Below are 6000 nucleotides of genomic sequence, written 5' to 3'. Positions count from 1 at the left end.
TTGTGTATGTACAGACAGGATTACAAATTCTAGTTTCTACAGCTGTTCCGTAATGATTTATAACATGAAATGTGTGTAAATTCTCCTGTTAACTGAAAGAATATACATTAATTTTGAAGAGCCAGTGTACTCTGAAAGGCCATAATGAGTTTCCCAAATCCTTATAAGTTTGTTTTTACTGCAAAGTACCAGTTTTTTTTTAAGTACCAGTTTTTTATAAAAGAATCCTCAAAACTTCATATTCACTGGACTTAATGACATAGGGTGGGCTTCATTTTGTTGGATGCCTGCTATGGGTAAGGTGCTATCCTAACATATTTGCATCCTACTTATTCTACCGACAGTCCTAGGAGACATTTAGTCCACAAAAAGGAAACCAAGTCTCAGAAAAGTCACTTGCCCGAGATCACACATTTATGAACTGGCTGAGCTAGAATTCAGATATTGGTTTGTATGATTTTAAAGATTTTTTAGCTCCTCTTCCACGAAGATGCCATGGACTCTGTAAGGGGGTCCTTTCAGGATCCCTAAGCCCATTTTGTCATTATTGCTTTCACTTCCTCTACTTTTCCCATGCAGTGCTCTTTAGGTCATACTCATAACCAGTATAATCCACTTTGAGACTGGTGGCAGGGCCTATGAATGGAATCTGGTGAGCAGAGACAGTGCACATGGACACGAGATGTGGGTGAGGCTGCATCACAGGACTGAAAATGATTCGGCCCCCAGGATTATTTCTAGGAGCCCAAGTTCCCAAGGGTGCTGGAATTCGTGTCTGCCCATGAGTCTCCAGGATGTCCCATGACTGTTACCTGGTGTCTTTGTCTAGCCTCTGATCCTGAATGGGCTGCCTCTGCCCAGGCCCCTGACACTTTGCAGTTTGCCTGTATAATCCCCCTTGCTGGCTTGTGACCCCACAGGACACCTAACACACAGGCTTTCCTGGCTGGCTGCCACTACGTCGTCACCACAGCCCGTGGCTTCCAGTCATCTTTCAGTGCCCCAGCCACTTGCCTGTAGGGCCTGGCCACCCACAGTGCTGGCTTTGCCAACAATGTGTAATAAACAATAAGAATGATACAATTCAGAACAATGTGTTTTTCTCTGTATTGCAAAAAAATTCAATGATTTAAAAATGTATGCAAACCACTTCTCTCTCTGACATTAAAATAAGGATAAGAAAAATCATAGGTATGTTGCACTGTTTTGTTTTATTGCCCAGCCCAGTTGGGGTAAGGAGTGGGGGAAGGGCTGCATTCCATGACACACGTGCTTTCCCCAGTTTCACACACATCTGATATTGACTGCATCCTAAAAACACAGTTGTCTGGTTGGGAGTATGATATGATTGTTCCCTATAAACGTGTGACTTTGGTGGTTATTACTTGGGACCTGTCTGAGTCAACAAAACCATGCTTCCATGGTTCCATGGACCATTAAGGAAAGGAGTACGTGTTCTGATCATCTGAAATCATTTTGACACCTGATAGAGAAGGTAGTCAAAAACTTGCCGAATGAACATAAAAGCAGGAAGAAAATCCCAGCAATCAGATGGGGCTATGCTTTTAAAAGGTTGGCATCACCAAGGTTCTGGAGAACAAAGAGTGTGAGGGAAAAAAAGTGGACATTGGGGACTTTGATTCAGAAAAGTGGAACACTGAATATCAAGAAGCTTTGAGAATGTCTGAAACAATTATTTTGCTTATGGTCCCTTCTTTCCAGACGCATGAGAAAGATACATGATTTAAATCCATACCTAAAGTTTCCAATGGGCTGTGAAATATTGGTTTCAGGTTTCTGTCACTAAATGAACAATGATAATGACGAAAAAGCTCAGGGTTCTGTAAACCTAAAACTGTTCTAAAATAAGTTTATTTAAAAAAAAAAAGCAACTGTAAAATGAAGGAAGTTTTCTGGTATAAAAAACAATGTGCTCACATAAGATTTCATTTATATGTGGAATTTAAGAAACAAAGCAGATGAACACATGGGGGAGGTAAAAAGAGAGAGGGAAACAAACCTTAAGAGACTCTTAATGATACAGAAGAAATGGAGGGTTGATGGAGGGAGGTGGGGGGGTCAGATGGGGGATGGGCATTAAGGAGCGTATTTGTGATGAGCACTGGGTGCTGTATGTAAGAGAGAACTCACTGAATTCTACTCCTGAAAACAGTATTTCATTGCACATTAACTAACTAGAATTTAAGTGAAAAGTTTGAAAAGAAAAAGCAAAAATAAAATGATTCCATACATAGAAAAAAAGAAACAATTGGTTACTTAGATTCAGTGAAATACAGAATTTTATATTTCATTTTTATCATTTTGCCACTAGCGTTGACAAACCATAATTTTCTAAAACAAAAGATAGTGATTTTGAAAGTTTAATTTACGCTAATGTTTCCAGAAGGGGAAAAAAGTCTTTATTTATTTATTCATGAGACACAGAGAGAGAGAGAAAGAGAGAGAGAGGCAGAGACACAGGCAGAGGGAGAAGCAGGCTCCATGCAGGGTGCCCGACGTGGGACTCGATCCCAGGTCTCCAGGATCAGGCCCTGGGCTGAAGGTAGGAGCTAAGCCACTGAGCCACCCGGGCTGCCCTCCTTGCCTACTTTTGCACCCAAAAGAAAAGCAAACTATCTTAACAGAAGAAAAGCTATTTGAAGTTAATAAAGTGTGCTATGTGGTTTATTAGTAGGTGAATTTTTGTGTTTTGTGTGTCTCCACACTAACAAGTCACATGTTTGTCTTGACCATAAACAAGGCAAATCTGATGGGAAGATGAATTTGGAGAATTTACCTACATTCATGAAAGGAGACATATATTGACATGACTCATTTGCTTTTTAATGTAATTCAGGTATAAATGAAGAATACTTTTGATAATTACCAATTTCCTAAATATAAAATTTGTTCTACCTAGATCTCAATTAATAATGTTATATGATCATTTGCTATAAATACACTCAGTTTCATCTGGATGAGAGTTGTTTGGTGATTTATAATGTTTATAATTATGTAATATTAATATGGTGCTGCATCAAATTAAACAGAGTGTGACTTTTGTCACGATACAGTAAGAAAAAATTCTGCACATTCAAGGTTTTTCTTCAAATATCTCTCTTGCAGTTGTAACCAGAAAATCTGTTGTTAAATGCCACATGTTTCACTGTTGCTCAACAGTTTGGCTTATGTAACTGATGTTTATTAGTCATGCTTGCTAATCAAAATAGAGTCTGAGAAACTGACAAGTGGTAGAGCATGATTATATTTATCTTTGAGTCTACAATGTAATGATTTTTATTTTTAAAACCTCTTTTCGAGTTCATCCATTTAGGAAATGTTTATTGGATATTCACCATAAGCCATGCACTTTAATCCTAAGATCAATTAACAAAGGCAGTGAAATTAGTCAACATTTACATTGCATGAAATGTATAAAACCTTCAAAAGAACTGCTAATTTGATATTATTAAGACAAGCAGTGACATCTGAATAAAGAAAGAGGTTTCTTGCCCACACCAGTGGGACCTGAGAAGCAATCAAATTCCCACCTAATGCAAAATATTTATCCAATATTTTCCTTGTTTGACTATAATGTCCACCTTTATTGGCATTCATTGTTTTAAGGCAACGTTTTTGAAGTAGCGGTCCATGGAAAACTATGTCTCACCAAGCCTAAAGAATTCATCACTACAACTGCACTACAAGAAATATAACAGGGAATTCTTCCAGATGGAGAAAACTTTTTCTACTTGAAGCAAGCAGAAATAAGCAGGAGCTAAGAGTACGTGTGTGTGTATGTGTGTGTGTATAACACACATGTAAAATACATATATGTGAAGAGGAATAAATGTATATGTGTATGTAAAAAGAAGAAAATGCTTACCATTGATTTTAAAAAGTAATGATCATGGGACGCCTGGGTGGCTCAGAGGTTGAGCATCTCCCTTGGGTCAGGTCGTGATCCTGGGGTTCCAGGATCTAGTCCTGCATGAGATTCCCTGCATGGAGCCTGCTCCTCCCTCTGCCTCTCTCTGTGTGTCTCTCCTGAATAAGTAAATAAAATCTTTAAAAAGAAGTAACAACCATAATAATATGTAACACAGAGAAGTAAAATGTAGGCCAGCTATGGTAACAAGGGCAGAAGGATGATGAATGAATGTAATGAGTCCTCAAACATTTTGTTTACAAGTAGTAAAAGTAATATAAGCCATGCAACTCTATGTATATGGTAAATATTGACTCTGTAGAGCAATACACACTGAATTAAAATAATTATGTATATCTACATATACATATATAGAAATAGATACAAATGTAGAGATATATACCTGACTAAAAAGCTAGCAGAAAAGTGGAATTAAAAAAACAGTTAGGGGGAGGGGCAAGACGGCGGAAGAGCAGGGTCCCCAAATCACCTGTCTCCACCAAATTACCTAGAAAACCTTCAAACCATCCTGAAAATCTATCAATTCGGCCTGAGATTTAAAGAGAGACCAGCTGGAATGCAACAGTGAGAAGAGTTCGCGCTTCTATCAAGGTAGGAAGACGGGGAAAAAGAAATAAAGACACAAAAGGCCTCCAAGGGGGAGGGGCCCCGCGAGGAGCCGGGCTGAGGCCGGGGCGAGTGTCCCCAGGACAGGAGAGCCCCGTCCCGGAGACGCAGGAGCTGCACCGACCTTCCCGGGGGAAAGGGGCTCCAGGGAGGTGGAGCAGGACGGAGGAGGGCGGGGATGCCCTCGGGCTCCGGGGACACTAACAGGCACCTGCGCCCCGGGGGAGTGCGCCGAGCTCCCTAAGGGCTGCAGCACGCACGGGGACCCGGAGAAGCTCGGGGGGCTCGGGGGCGGCTCCGCGGAGGGGGCTGCGCGGCCCGGGAGCGCGAATCCAACAGCGCAGGCTCCGGAGCACAGGGGCCGGGACACAGCCCAGGATCCGGCCTCCCCCGGGACAGGCAGAGGCCGGGAGGGCCCAGGACAGCGAGGACGCTCCTGCCCCAGCTGAGCAGATCAGCGGCCCCGCCCGGAGCCTCCAGGCCCCGCAGACGGAGTTCCTGCGGGAGCTGACTCCAGGTTTCCAGAGCTGCCCCCCCACTGGGGCTGTTCCTCCTGCGGCCTCACGGGGTAAACAACCCCCACTGAGCCCTGCACCAGGCAGGGGGCAGAGCAGCTCCCCCAACTGCTAACACCTGAAAATCAGCACAGCAGGCCCCTCCCCCAGAAGACCAGCTAGACTGACAACCTCCAGGAGAAGCCAAGGGACTTAAAGTACACAGAATCAGAAGATACTCCCCGGTGGTTCTTTTGTTTTGTTTTGCTTTTTGATTTGTTTCCTTCCCCCACCCCCCTTTTTCTCCTTTCTTTTTCTTTCTCTTTTTCTTTTTTCTTCTTTTTTTTCTCTTTTTTTCTTCTTCCCTTTTTTTTCTCTTTCTCTTTTCTTTCCTTCTTTCTCTCCTCTCTTTTTCTCTCTTTCCCAATACAACTTGCTTTTGGCCACTCTGCACTGAGCAAAATGACTAGAAGGAAAACCTCACCTCAAAAGAAAGAATCAGAAACAGTCCTCTCTCCCACAGAGTTACAAAATCTGGATTACAATTCAATGTCAGAAAGCCAATTCAGAAGCACTATTATACAGCTACTGGTGGCTCTAGAAAAAAGCATAAAGAACTCAAGAGACTTCATGACTGCAGAATTTAGAGCTAATCAGGCAGAAATTAAAAATCAATTGAATGAGATGCAATCGAAACTAGAAGTCCTAACCACGAGGGTTAACGAGGTGGAAGAACGAGTGAGTGACATAGAAGACAAGTTGATGTCAAAGAGGGAAACTGAGGAAAAAAGAGACAAACAATTAAAAGACCATGAAGATAGATTAAGGGAAATAAACGACAGCCTGAGAAAGAAAAACCTACGTTTAATTGGGGTTCCCGAGGGCGCCGAAAGGGACAGAGGGCCAGAATATGTATTTGAACAAATTCTAGCTGAAAACTTTCCTAATCTG

The sequence above is a fragment of the Canis lupus genome, chromosome 4 (assembly GCF_003254725.2).
Source record: "Canis lupus dingo isolate Sandy chromosome 4, ASM325472v2, whole genome shotgun sequence".
Taxonomy (NCBI): Eukaryota; Metazoa; Chordata; class Mammalia; order Carnivora; family Canidae; genus Canis; species Canis lupus.
This window is presented reverse-complemented; position numbering follows the sequence as displayed.